Source organism: Balaenoptera borealis (genome assembly GCF_965194805.1).
Source record: "Balaenoptera borealis genome assembly, chromosome: 2".
NCBI lineage: Eukaryota > Metazoa > Chordata > Mammalia > Artiodactyla > Balaenopteridae > Balaenoptera > Balaenoptera borealis.
The window spans coordinates 165,496,487-165,508,166 of record NC_138867.1 but is presented as its reverse complement, the minus strand read 5'-3'; the positions used below and the strand labels follow the sequence as shown (position 1 = coordinate 165,508,166).

Genomic DNA, 11,680 nt, shown 5'->3' with positions numbered 1-11,680 from the left:
CGTTAGCAGGGAGAGGCCCACAGGAGGGTGCCGGCTTCCCGAGCTGCTCCCAGGCCTCCAGGCCGGCCACCGCGGGCGCCCCAGCCCCGCCCCGCCCCCACAGCCGGATGTTGTGATTTCTCTCCACCCACACGGCCTTGTCCGCCCTCGGCCTCTGCTGCCTTATAAGGCAGCGATACCACCCCAAGACGTAGGGAATGAGCTCACACCCATTATACAGGTGGGGAGCTGAGGTCCAGTGGAGGGCTGCAGGCCTAAGACTAGGGAGAAAACAAGGCCGAAATTTTACAGCTAATCAACACCTTCTAGCTCAACATCCTACTCCCTCCACCCTCACTTCACACACCAGGAAACGGAGGCTTGCCCAAACTTGCGGATAAGGCAGAGCCCGATTCAACTAGGCTTCTCTGATTCCTATCCATTCATTCATCCAAAAATACAGAGCATGCACTTTGTGCCAGGCACTGGGCCAGGTGCTAGGGAATACAGTGGTGCCAGCAAGATTGTCAATCTCTCTGCCTACCTGCTAGAAGGGGGATAAATATGGTAATCCTATGAGTAAACAAATAAATGGGATGGTCTAAGGGAGTGACAAGTGCTATTGAGACATTAAGACAAAATAGGGGAAATGGTCTCAGGGTGTGACATTTGAGCAGATCCAACCACACAAAGATCTAGGGGAACAGAGTTTCAAGCAGAGGCAACAGCAAGTGCAAAGCTTTGAGCCTAGAGTAAGTTTGGTATGTTCAAGGAACAGGAAGAAGGCCTGTGTAGCTTCAGGGCCCAAAAGTCTGAGATGAGTTGAAGGAGCAGAGATTCTAGGTAGATCCTGAAAGGCTTTGTAAACCACGGAGAGGAGTTTGTTTTTCTTAAATGAAATGTGGAGCCTTTGAAAGGATGATTTATACTTTTATTTTATTTTTAGGCCACGTGGCATGTGGGATCTTAGTTCCCCGACCAGGGATTGAACCCACACCCCCTGCATTGGGAGCACGGAGTCTTAACCACTGGACCACCAGGGAAGTTCCTGACTTACACTTTTAAAAGATCACTCTAGCTAGTAGACTTTCAGGGGGCCAAGAGTGGAAGCACAGTGAGCAGTTGGGAGCCTACTGAATTGCAGGAGAGAGAGGATGGTTGCTTGGACTGAGAAAGTGGCAGTGGAGATGGAGAAAAGTGCATGGATCTAGGATACTTTGGGGAATAAAGAAAAGTACTTTGAAGGAAGGAAACACAGTGGCCAGTAGGACAAAGGGCAGGTACCTCACCCAGTGAAGGGTGTTGTGTCTAAGTGAGACCTGAGAGTTAAGTGAGAATGTGCAGGTTTCAGAGGTAACTGGAGTGGGAGGGAAAGAGCCTCTGGATAGAGGGCCAACACATGTTCAGAGTTCTGTAGAGGAAGGTGGTTAGGGGCTCATGCATTTGGCACCTGAGGGCAGAGCATTGAACTAGAGTTTCAGGTACACATTGGGGTGTGCATGGGGAGGCCTTGAAGAGGCCTGGATCAGGGAGGTCCTTGGAAGCTAGGTAAGGAGTCTGGACTTCATTTTGAGAGTAGTGGGGAGCTGTCCAGGGTGTGCTAATCCAGGGAGTAGTTTGATCATATTTGCTGACTCAGCCACACTGTGCTATGGGTGGGGTGAAGGGTGAGGAGAGAGGGGCTTAGGCTGACGTGTAAACACTGATTGTTTTGATGCCCAGCATCTGAACACCCCTCCCCTTTGGGAGGAAACCTATAAAATGCAGAGGCAGGCCCTGCTTTCCACTAGGGAAATCAGGAGGCAGAATTTCCTCTCTAAGGTCCCTGGTACCTGGAGCGTTTCCAATGTTTGCAAGCAGGTCTTTGAAATCCAAAGCAAATGATTAACATAAGACATCAGAGGACCATTTAGGGTTCATTATGGTGGCAGTGGAAGAAGAGGGGGAGGTGGTCGAGCCAGGCCCTTCCTGGGGTAGGGGAATTCAGCAAGCACCCAAGAGCATCCAATCAGTTCCTTGTCTGCCTAAGTTACCCAGAATCGGCTTCATTGTTTAGAGCCAAGTATCCTGAGTAAGACAGGTGGGAGACCCTTTTAAGAGGAATCATCGGAGAGAGGAATGATGCACTGTGCTGGGGCGGTGGCCAGTGGGTGCAGACAAGTGGCCAGGTTGAGAGCTATCATAGAGCTCAAATGAATAAGACTTGGTGATTGATATGGGGTGAGGAGGGGATGGTATCACACACAACTCTTGGGTTCTGACTCTTCAACCTGTTCTCTAGCTATGACCAAAGTGATCCTTTTTAAAAGGGAAGTCTGCCACCATTCGTCTGACATATGCACTTCTAGGGTTTATCCTACAAATATAATTGCACTCAAGCAAAATAAGAAATGAATATTCAAGGTTGCTCACTGCAGCATTGTCCAAAAACACCAAATGTACTAATTGTCCTTAATAGGGACTAGTTAAGTAAAATTTGGTCCTTTCCTGTACAGGAATACTATGTAGCTTTAAAAAAAAAAACTGTGGGGGTGCTCTTCATGTACTGATATAAACAATCTCCAAGATATATTGTTAAATAAAAAAAGCGGGACTTCTCTGGTGGTCCAGTGGCTAAGACTCCGTGCTCCCAATGCAGGGGGCCTGGGTTCAATCCCTGGTCAGGGAACTAGATCCCGCATGCCTCAACTAAAAGATCCTGCATGCCGCAACTAAGACCTGGCGCAGCCAAATAAATAAATTAAATAAATATTTTAAAAATCTTAAAAAAATTGAAAAAAGCAAAGTGCAGAACAGTGGGTAAGTTTTGCTAGTAGTTGTATACAAAAGGTCAGGATAGGCTAGGTTATGCTGCAGTAACAAACAATCCCCAAATTTCAGTGACTTAAAGCAACAAAAGTTTATTTCTCAGGTACACCCTGTGTCCAGTGCAGGTTGTTGGGAAGTGAGGAGGCTCCACTAGGAGTAGTCACTCAGGGACCCAGGACACTAGGGCCTCCCTGTCAATCTGCGCTTCTGCAATGTCAGGCAGTAAAAGGAAATGTGGGGAATCATATGATAGCCCTTAAAGCTTGCATCTGAAAGTGACACAAGTCACTTCTGCTCACATTTCATTGGTTAAGGCAACCACATGGCCACAACTAAGTTGAGAGGGGTGTGGAAGTCCAACACCACTGTGGGAGATTGTATTTTCCAAAGATGAGTGTAGCAATACACTCCCATCCCACAGGCATTTCTGCGGTGTGACCTTGCCACCCACACAGCAAGAGGTGGGCTCTCATTTCCCTGCCCTTACCTCTGGCCTGGCCTTAGTGACTCTTGTCATCAGTAGAATATGGTGGAAGTGATACACATGAGATCTGAGGCCAGGTCACAAAAGGCCATGGAGCCTGGGTTTCTTGCAATGCTTGTTCTCTAGAAGCTTCTCTCAGGATGTTCCTTCAGGCTCATCAGCTGTGCTGTGATGTGATAAGCCCACACTGAATAGATTGGTCATGTGTAGGTAGGTGCTCTGCTATGGTTGACAGTTCCAGCTGAGCCCAGCCTTCCAGTTGTCCCACCTAGAGCACAAGAAGCCCCTGGGTGATTCCAGCTCCCGGGCATTCCCATCAGCCCCAGCTGAGGCCCCTGGCATTGTGGTGCAGACAGCCATCCCTGCTGTGTCCTGCCTGAATTCCCAACCCGCAAATTCCATCAGCCTAATAAGTTGGTGTTTTATGCCACTAAGTTGTGAGTGGTTTGCTGCACAGAAATAGATTCTGGAATAACGACTATACGCCCGGAAGGAGAATAGAATTGGAAATATTTAGTGAACAACACTAACTCCCACAGATGAATCTGCTTCTGTACGCATGGACCCCCCTCTGGAAGGCCACACGAGGTACAGGAACATTGGTTGCCTATAGGAAGGGGGAGTTAAGTGGCTGGGGACAGGGCTGGAGGGGGGCTTTTCATCTTATACCCTTTGTTTTTGTTTTTTGTTTTGTTTTTTAAATGATTTGTATTTATTTATTTAATTAATTTTATTTTTATTTTTGGCTGTGTCAGGTCCTTGTTGTAGCATGCGGGATCTTTTTTCTGTTGCGGTGCGTGGGCCTCTCTCTAGTTGTGGCGTGTGGGCTCCAGGGCAGGTGGGCTCTGTAGTTGTGGCGCGTGTGCTTTCTAGTTGAGGTGCAAGGGCTCAGTAGCCCCGTGGCATGTGGGATCTTAGTTCCCTGACCAGGGATCGAACCCGCGTCCCCTGCATTGGCAGACAGATTCTTTACCATTGGACCACCAGGGAAGTCCCCTTATATGCTTTTGGACTTTAATCTTGTATCATGTGACTCTATTGCTTATTTTAGAAACAATCAACCTGGTCCTGTCACTCTCCTGCTCAGGACCCCCTGGTGGCTTCCTGGGGTGGGCAGCCTCTAAGATGACCCCAGTGATCCCCCCTCCTGATATTCACCCCCTGATGCGATCCCCTTTTCTCAAGCATGGACTGGACCTAATGACTCACTCCTAGTGAAAAGAATGCAGCCAAAGTGTTGAAATGTCACTTCCAAGATCAAGTTACTAAAAGGCTGTGGCTTCTGTTTTAGGTGCCTTCTCACCCCCTTGCTGGCTCACCCTCAAGGAAGCTGCTCTATGGAGAGGCCTACATGGCCAGAACTGAGGTCTCTGGCCAACAGTCAAGAAGGACTTGAGGCCAACAGCCTTGTGAATGAACTTGGAAGTGGACCCTACCCCAGTCGCACTCTCTTCAAAGTGCAATAAAGTGAGGTATGCCTGTAAATGTTTGTAGTTTAAGCCGCTAAATTTGGGAGCAATTTGTCATCTCTTATTAGCTGCAGTAGATAACTAAGACACCTCCCATTACACTTAAAAATAAAACCCAAACTCTTCCCCTTGGCCTACCAGGGCCCAACTTGATCTGGGCCTGTGTAGCTCTCCAACAGTATTTCATACACCTCTCCCTCTTGTCACACTGTGGAGCTGCACTGTCCAGTATGGTAGCCACTGGCCACGTGTGGCTATTTAAATTAAAATTAAAATTAAATAAAATGAAAATTCAGTTCCTCCGTCATACTAGCCACTTTTCAAGTGCTCAATAGCCACATGTGACTAATGGCTACTGTATTGGAGAACACAGGTAGAGAATATTTCCATCATTGCAGAAGTTCTGACAGGCAGCGCTGGTCTGGAGGAAGGAGTGGCTTCCATTTGTACAAATGTTCCATTATGGTGGCCTGAAAGACTGGGATAAAAATGGTGCCACCGAGTGAGGAGGAATGAAGGATGATGGGCTGGGTACCTTCTGACCCCCTAAACTTGTCTTTGAATAGGCAGTTCTGCCACCTCTTGAAATGTACGCCCCCAAGTCTCTGCTACAGAGGAGTGGGGTCTGTGTGTGTCTGTGGATCCAGGCACCTGTGAGCAGGAACTTGATGGTTTCTCCCTTCTCATCCCATAGACTGACACCCCAGGTATGGAAAGACAGAAACCAGGGTGAGGAGATGGTGCCTTTCTGCTCTGATACAAAGCAGTTGATGGAAGGGACCCAGATGTTCAGGGGGAACTGGGCACGCGTGTAGAAATTGCTGAGGCGGGGGGTGTCCACATGGGAAAGTTTCTTTGTAAACTCCTATAGACTGAAGGTTTCCTGATTGAAGTTCGTTGCTGTTTTTTTCCCTCCAGTCCCTGCTTCTAAGGTCATTGTTTTCCTATTCTTTTTTTTTTCCTCATTAAACTTTTTTAATGGGTCTCAAATTCTGTGACAGATTTTTGGTCAAGTTGTTTCCATTAAAAAGTACTGATTTTAAAAACTAATAACTTAAAACTGCCACACACAAAACAAATGGTCCACAACACATTCTCCTTTCCTTCTGAAGGTTTTACGATGCATTGTTATCATTAACCAGTCTTTTGCTATTAAACTTAAATGGCCAATTGAGACAAACAGTTCTGAGACCGTTCTTCCACCACTGATTAAGACTGGGGTGGCAGGTACTGGGGATAATATTCATTTAGCCCTCTGAGCTTTCTGGGCGGACTTGGTGACCTTGCCAGCACCAGCTGCCTTCTTGTCTACTGCTTTGATGACACCCACAGCAACCGTCTGTCTCATGTCACGAACAGCAAAGCGGCCCAGAGGAGGATAGTCAGAGAAGCTCTCAACACACATGGGTTTGCCAGGAACCATATCAACGATGGCAGCATCACCAGATTTCAAGAATTTGGGGCCATCTTCCAGCTTTTTCCCAGAATGACGATCTATCTTCTCCTTCAGCTCAGCAAACTTGTGAGCTGTCAATGTGAGCTGTGTGACAATCCAGCACAGGTGTATAGCCGGCACTGATTTGGCCTGGATGGTTCAAGATAATCACCTGAGCTGTGAAGCCAGCTGCTTCCATCGGCGGGTCATTCTTGCTGTCACCAGCCACATTGCCACGACGAACATCTTTGACAGACACGTTCTTGACTTTGAAGCCCACGTTGTCCCCAGGAAGGGCTTCACTCAAAGCTTCATGGTGCATTTCAACAGATTTCACTTCAGTTGTCATGTTGACTGGAGCAAAGGTGACCACCATGCCAGGTTTGAGAACACCAGTCTCCACTCGACCCACAGGGACAGTGCCGATACCACCAATTTTGTAGACGTCCTGGAGGGGCAAACGCAAGGGCTTGTCAGTTGGGCGAGTTGGTGGCAGGATGCAATCCAGAGCTTCAAGCAGTGTGGTCCCACTGGCATTGCCATCTTTACGGGTGACTTTCCATCCCTTGAACCATGGCATGTTAGCACTTGGCTCCAGCATGTTGTCACCATTCCAGCCAGAAATTGGCACAAATGCTACTGTGTCGGGGTCGTAGCCAATTTTCTTAATGTAGGTGCTGACTTCCTTTACAATTTCCTCGTATCTCTTCTGGCTGTAGGGTGGCTCGGTGGAATCCATTTTGTTAACTCCAACAATTAGCTGTTTCACACCCAGAGTGTAGGCCAGAAGGGCATGCTCACGGGTCTGCCCATTCTTGGAAATACCTGCTTCAAATTCACCAACACCAGCAGCAACAATCAGGACAGCACAGTCAGCCTGGGATGTTCCTGTAATCATGTTTTTGATGAAGTCTCTGTGTCCTGGGGCATCAATGATGGTCACATAGTACTTGCTGGTCTCGAATTTCCATAGGGAGATATCAATGGTGATACCACGCTCCCGTTCAGCTTTCAGTTTGTAGAAGACCCAGGCATACTTGAAGGAGCCCTTCCCCATCTCGGCAGCCTCCTTCTCGAACTTTTCAATGGTTCTCTTGTCGATCCCACTACATTTGTAGATCAGATGGCCAGTAGTGGTGGACTTCCCCGAATCTACGTGTCCGATGACAACGATGTTGATGTGAGTCTTCTCCTTTCCCATTTTTGCTTAGGTTTAGCGGTGGTTTTCACGACACCTGTGTCCTGGCGACAAACCCGTTGCGAAAAAGCTGTTTTCCTATTCTTTAAGCTACTGACTTACAGTGCTGATCACTAGCGGTTTTGTTTTGTTTTAGGAACTTCATGGTAACAATGTATGAATTCTTGCTTGCATCAGTTAGGACTTTTGGTTGCAACTAAAACCGGCTTAAGTAAAAAACCGGAATTTGTTGGTTTAAGTAACTGAAAAGTGTAGGTGGTGGTTCTGATTTCAAGTGTCATTGCATCCCAGGTCTCAAATGGTGTCACTCAAAATTTGTCTTTCCCATATTCTGACTCGGCTTTTAAAGACGGCTGCCAGCAGCTTCAACCTCACTTCCTACCAACATGGCAACTTTTATAGAAAGAGAAAGCCTCTATCTTGATTCCAGCAAAAATCCCGGGGTTGCCTCTCATTGGTTTGATTTGGGTCAGGTGTTCATTTTGAACCAATCACTGAGAACAGAAAGAGGCAGGGTTTTTTTTCTTCATTGTGAAAAAGTCTCTTTATTTTAAGAAAAAATTTAGTTAACAAAAAATTTAACAAGTTTCATTTAGCAAAATACACCCAAAAGGAAATCACAGTACAAAGAAAGTTTTAAGTCAAGGCCTCACCAATTCCTACAGTATTAGTAATGTGTTTCAATTTCCAAAACTAACTCTTAAAAAGCTTAAACTTAACCTAAAAGATTTTAAATGAAAATAAACTAGAATGAACAAATATGAGAAATGTTCCTCTTTGAATAAGGGATCTAGCACCCTGAGTTTTCCTAAAGAGGCAGTGTTCTAATTGACCAGGTCTGGATCACATGCCCACTCCACCCTCAGCTGAGGGATGGGGTAAGCTTTCTTATATCCACTTGATGGAAGGGGGAATGGGCCCCTCCCCAAAGGAACATTGAGGACTCTTACTAGATAAAGGGAGAATGAATGCTAAAGAAGGGAAAAGACAGATGTCCACCAGAGGTTCTCAAATTATGTTCCGCCACTGTATATACCTTTAATTTTACAGAAGTCAAAGAAAGGAAGTAGGAATGGAGAGAAGTGGAGGGATTTGAGAAATATGTGGGCGGTGTAATGAACAGAACTTGGAGGCTGGTTAGACTTGAGGGATAAGGGAGAGTGAAAGGCCTTGGCTGCAAGCAAGAGAACGTGGCTCTAGCTACTTAAACAAAAGGGAATTTACTTTATGGGAATGCCCTCAGCGGTTCATAGCATCAACTAGAAGGAATAGGCTTGGAAATAAGAAGGCATTAAGGGCCACTAGAGGATCTGGAAGCAGGAATTACAGCAGACACTTTGGTTGTCTAACTAATATCCAATACCACTCCCCTTCCTCTTTTGCAGAGTCCCAATTCTGTTCCTGTGGCCACTTTACCTCACAGCCTGACTTGGCTCCAGGGTTGATTGGCCTAAGACAGGAGATCCCCTTACCCTTGCCAGAGATTGGTTTAGGAGTGTCAGGTAACCCAGTTGTGGCCATTGAGCCATGAAGGGAGGTCTGCTTGGGATTTTTTTGGGAGGAAGGTTTCCTCATTTCTAAGAAAGATCTACTGGAAGGGAAGGTTCCTCTTCATTGGAGTTTAGACGTGATTCTTGGAGCTGTGGCAGCCATCTTGTGACCATGAGGGAATCAGCCTGAAGGTATACACACTGAGGACCATAGTAAACAAAAAGAAGAAAGAACATGGGTTCTTGATGACATTGTTAAACCACTGAAAGCACTGTTCCTGGAGCCCCTCCACTCTAGATCTCTTATGATACGAAATGATGCATTTGAATTTCCTTGCTACTTAAGCTTAGCTTTTGGAAGGCATCCTGACTTATGCCATGTAGCAGGGACAATCTGGTCGGGGCACAGTTGGTGCAATGGCAGACTTCCAACCCCAGCTCTTTTCACGATCCTTGGGTGGCCTGTTCAGGATTCAGAGTCCTGGGAGAGAGTGCCCATTGGCCACGTTTAGGCCCCTCTGACTATGTTAATGTAGGGAGAGGGTGATCTGGTCCATTAGGCTTCCAGAGTGGGAGGTGATCACTAGAAATTACCCTTCCCCCACACAATGGGGGAGGGGTGACCCCAAATAGAAACTGGGAGACTAGAGGAAGAGGAAGGGGGAATAGATGTTGAACATCCAAATACCCATGAATGTCCATCTCCAGTCCCAACAGACTGGATGCCTCATCTCACATTCCCTACAAAGCACCCTGTGCTCATCACATTCTTCATTTGACATGCTACATTCAGGTTTCTGTGAAGTTGTAGTACTCACACTGCCTGGAAGCTGTTCTCTCCCTTTCCCACCTGCAAAGCCCTATTCGTTGTGAAGACCTGTTTTAAAGGCCCCTTCCAGGCTTCCCTGGTGGCGCAGTGGTTAAGAATCCGCCTGCCAGTGCAGGGGGACATGGGTTCAAGCCCTTGTCCAGGAAGATCCCACATGCTGTGGAGCAAATAAGCCCATGCGCCGCAACTACTGAACCTGTGCTCTAGAGCCCGCGAGCCACAACTACTGAAGCCCATGCGCCTAGAGCCCGTGCTCCACAACAAGTGAAGCCACCACAATGAGAAGCCCGGGCACCGCAACAAAGAGTAGCCCCCGCTCACCACAACTAGAGAAAGCCCACGTGCAGCAATGAAGACCCAACACGGCCCAAAATAAATATAAATAAAATAAGTTAAAAGGCCCCTTCCATTTGGAGGGAGAGCTGGCTTCTCATCAGGAAGAAGGAGGCAACATAGGACCAGCTCTAGGCCATGGACTGTATTCAAGAACTGCAATCAAGAACTGATGAAAGGGGCTTCCCTGGTGGTGCCGTGGTTGAGACTCTGCCTACCAATGCAGGGGACGTGGGTTCAAGCCCTGGTCTGGGAAGATCCCACATGCCGCGGAGAAGTCCCAATAACTGTCACATCAACTTTTGAAAACAATTGTTGAAGTGGTGCCTCTACTCCTGCCGTCCTGTTGTTGTGTTTCTGTTCCAGGAAGTCTTCCATGGCCTGCCTCTCTTCCAGCAGAATTAAGGAATTGCTGCATTCTGTCTTCCCTTCATTTCCCACAAATTACTTTGTATCAGTCAGGACTTCTTTGAAAGCGATGGAAGTCCATTCAAATTGGTTTTAATTGGTGCATGTAACTGAGAATTCTTGAGAGTATCTCTAGTTTTAGGATCCAGGTTCTCAAATAAAATAATCAGTAATCAATTTATCTGTATTAGTTATTAAATGCTGGGTAACAAATCATCCTAAAATTTATGGCTTCAAACAACAAAAATCAATTAGGATTTTCTCAAATTCAGAGTTTCAAGAATTCAGGAGCAGCTTAGCAGGATGGTCTGGCTTGAGGTCTCTAATGAGGTTGCAGGCCAGATGGTCGGGGCTGCAGTATCCATATCAAAAGTGGTTCATTCACATGGCTGTCCAGTTGGTGCTGGCTGTTGGCAGGAGGCTTTACTTTCTTCCCTCATGGGCCTCTCTGCAGGGCTGCTTAAGTGTCCTCACAGCATGGCAGCTGGCCTCCCCCGGAGTGAGTGATCCATGAGACCAAGGCAAAAATTGCAATGCCTTTTTTGATCTGGGCTTGGAAGTCAAACACAATCATTTCTTCCATATTCTATTGGACACACAGAACAGCTCTGAATCAGTTTTAGAAGAGACTATTCAAGGTCATGAATCCCAGGAGGTGAGGATCAATGGGGACCATCTAGGAGGTTGCCTCCTACAGCATTCCTCCATCCTTCCTTCCCTGTTTGCTCTGCTATTCCTGTGTGTATGCTTCATTCTCAGGCAGGCCTTCCCCAGGCAGTGACAGAGATGGCCATCAACATCTCCAGGCTTGCATTCTTAGGGACCCCAGGGGGAAGAAAGCACCTTTATCATAAAAGTTCTGGTGAAAGTCCCAAGGCTGACTCTGATTGGCCAAACTTGTGTATAGCTTATCCCTGAACCAATCGCTGTGGTCTAGAGATACCATGCTCTGATTGGCCAGACCTAGGCCACACCCCCAGCCCTAGAACTGAGGATAGAGTGGGCAGCACTAGAGACTCATGGAGCGGATGAAGGAGGAGTGGTTCCCAAAGGAATAAGCAGGGTGTCCTTACTGAACCAAGGTGGATGGTTGTTGGGCAGGAAAAATAATACATGCCCAACCTATCTCCCTCCTTTGTGCTCCAGTTGCATATTTTAGCACCCCTTGGTTTAGTATTTTTAGTATTTTTTCCATGGGATAATTTACTTTCTTTGTAGGTAGAACTCTAAGATGGCCCCCAAGTTCC

General features: G+C 47.0%; 1 pseudogene across 1 annotated transcript; it reads right to left on the bottom strand.

The window, feature by feature from the left end:
- Window positions 1-5,705: 5,705 nt before the first annotated feature.
- On the bottom strand, window positions 5,706-7,428 carry LOC309623810 (elongation factor 1-alpha 1 pseudogene; annotated as a pseudogene). The gene has a single exon. The product of its transcript is annotated as an elongation factor 1-alpha 1 pseudogene (transcript).
- Window positions 7,429-11,680: the final 4,252 nt, after the last annotated feature.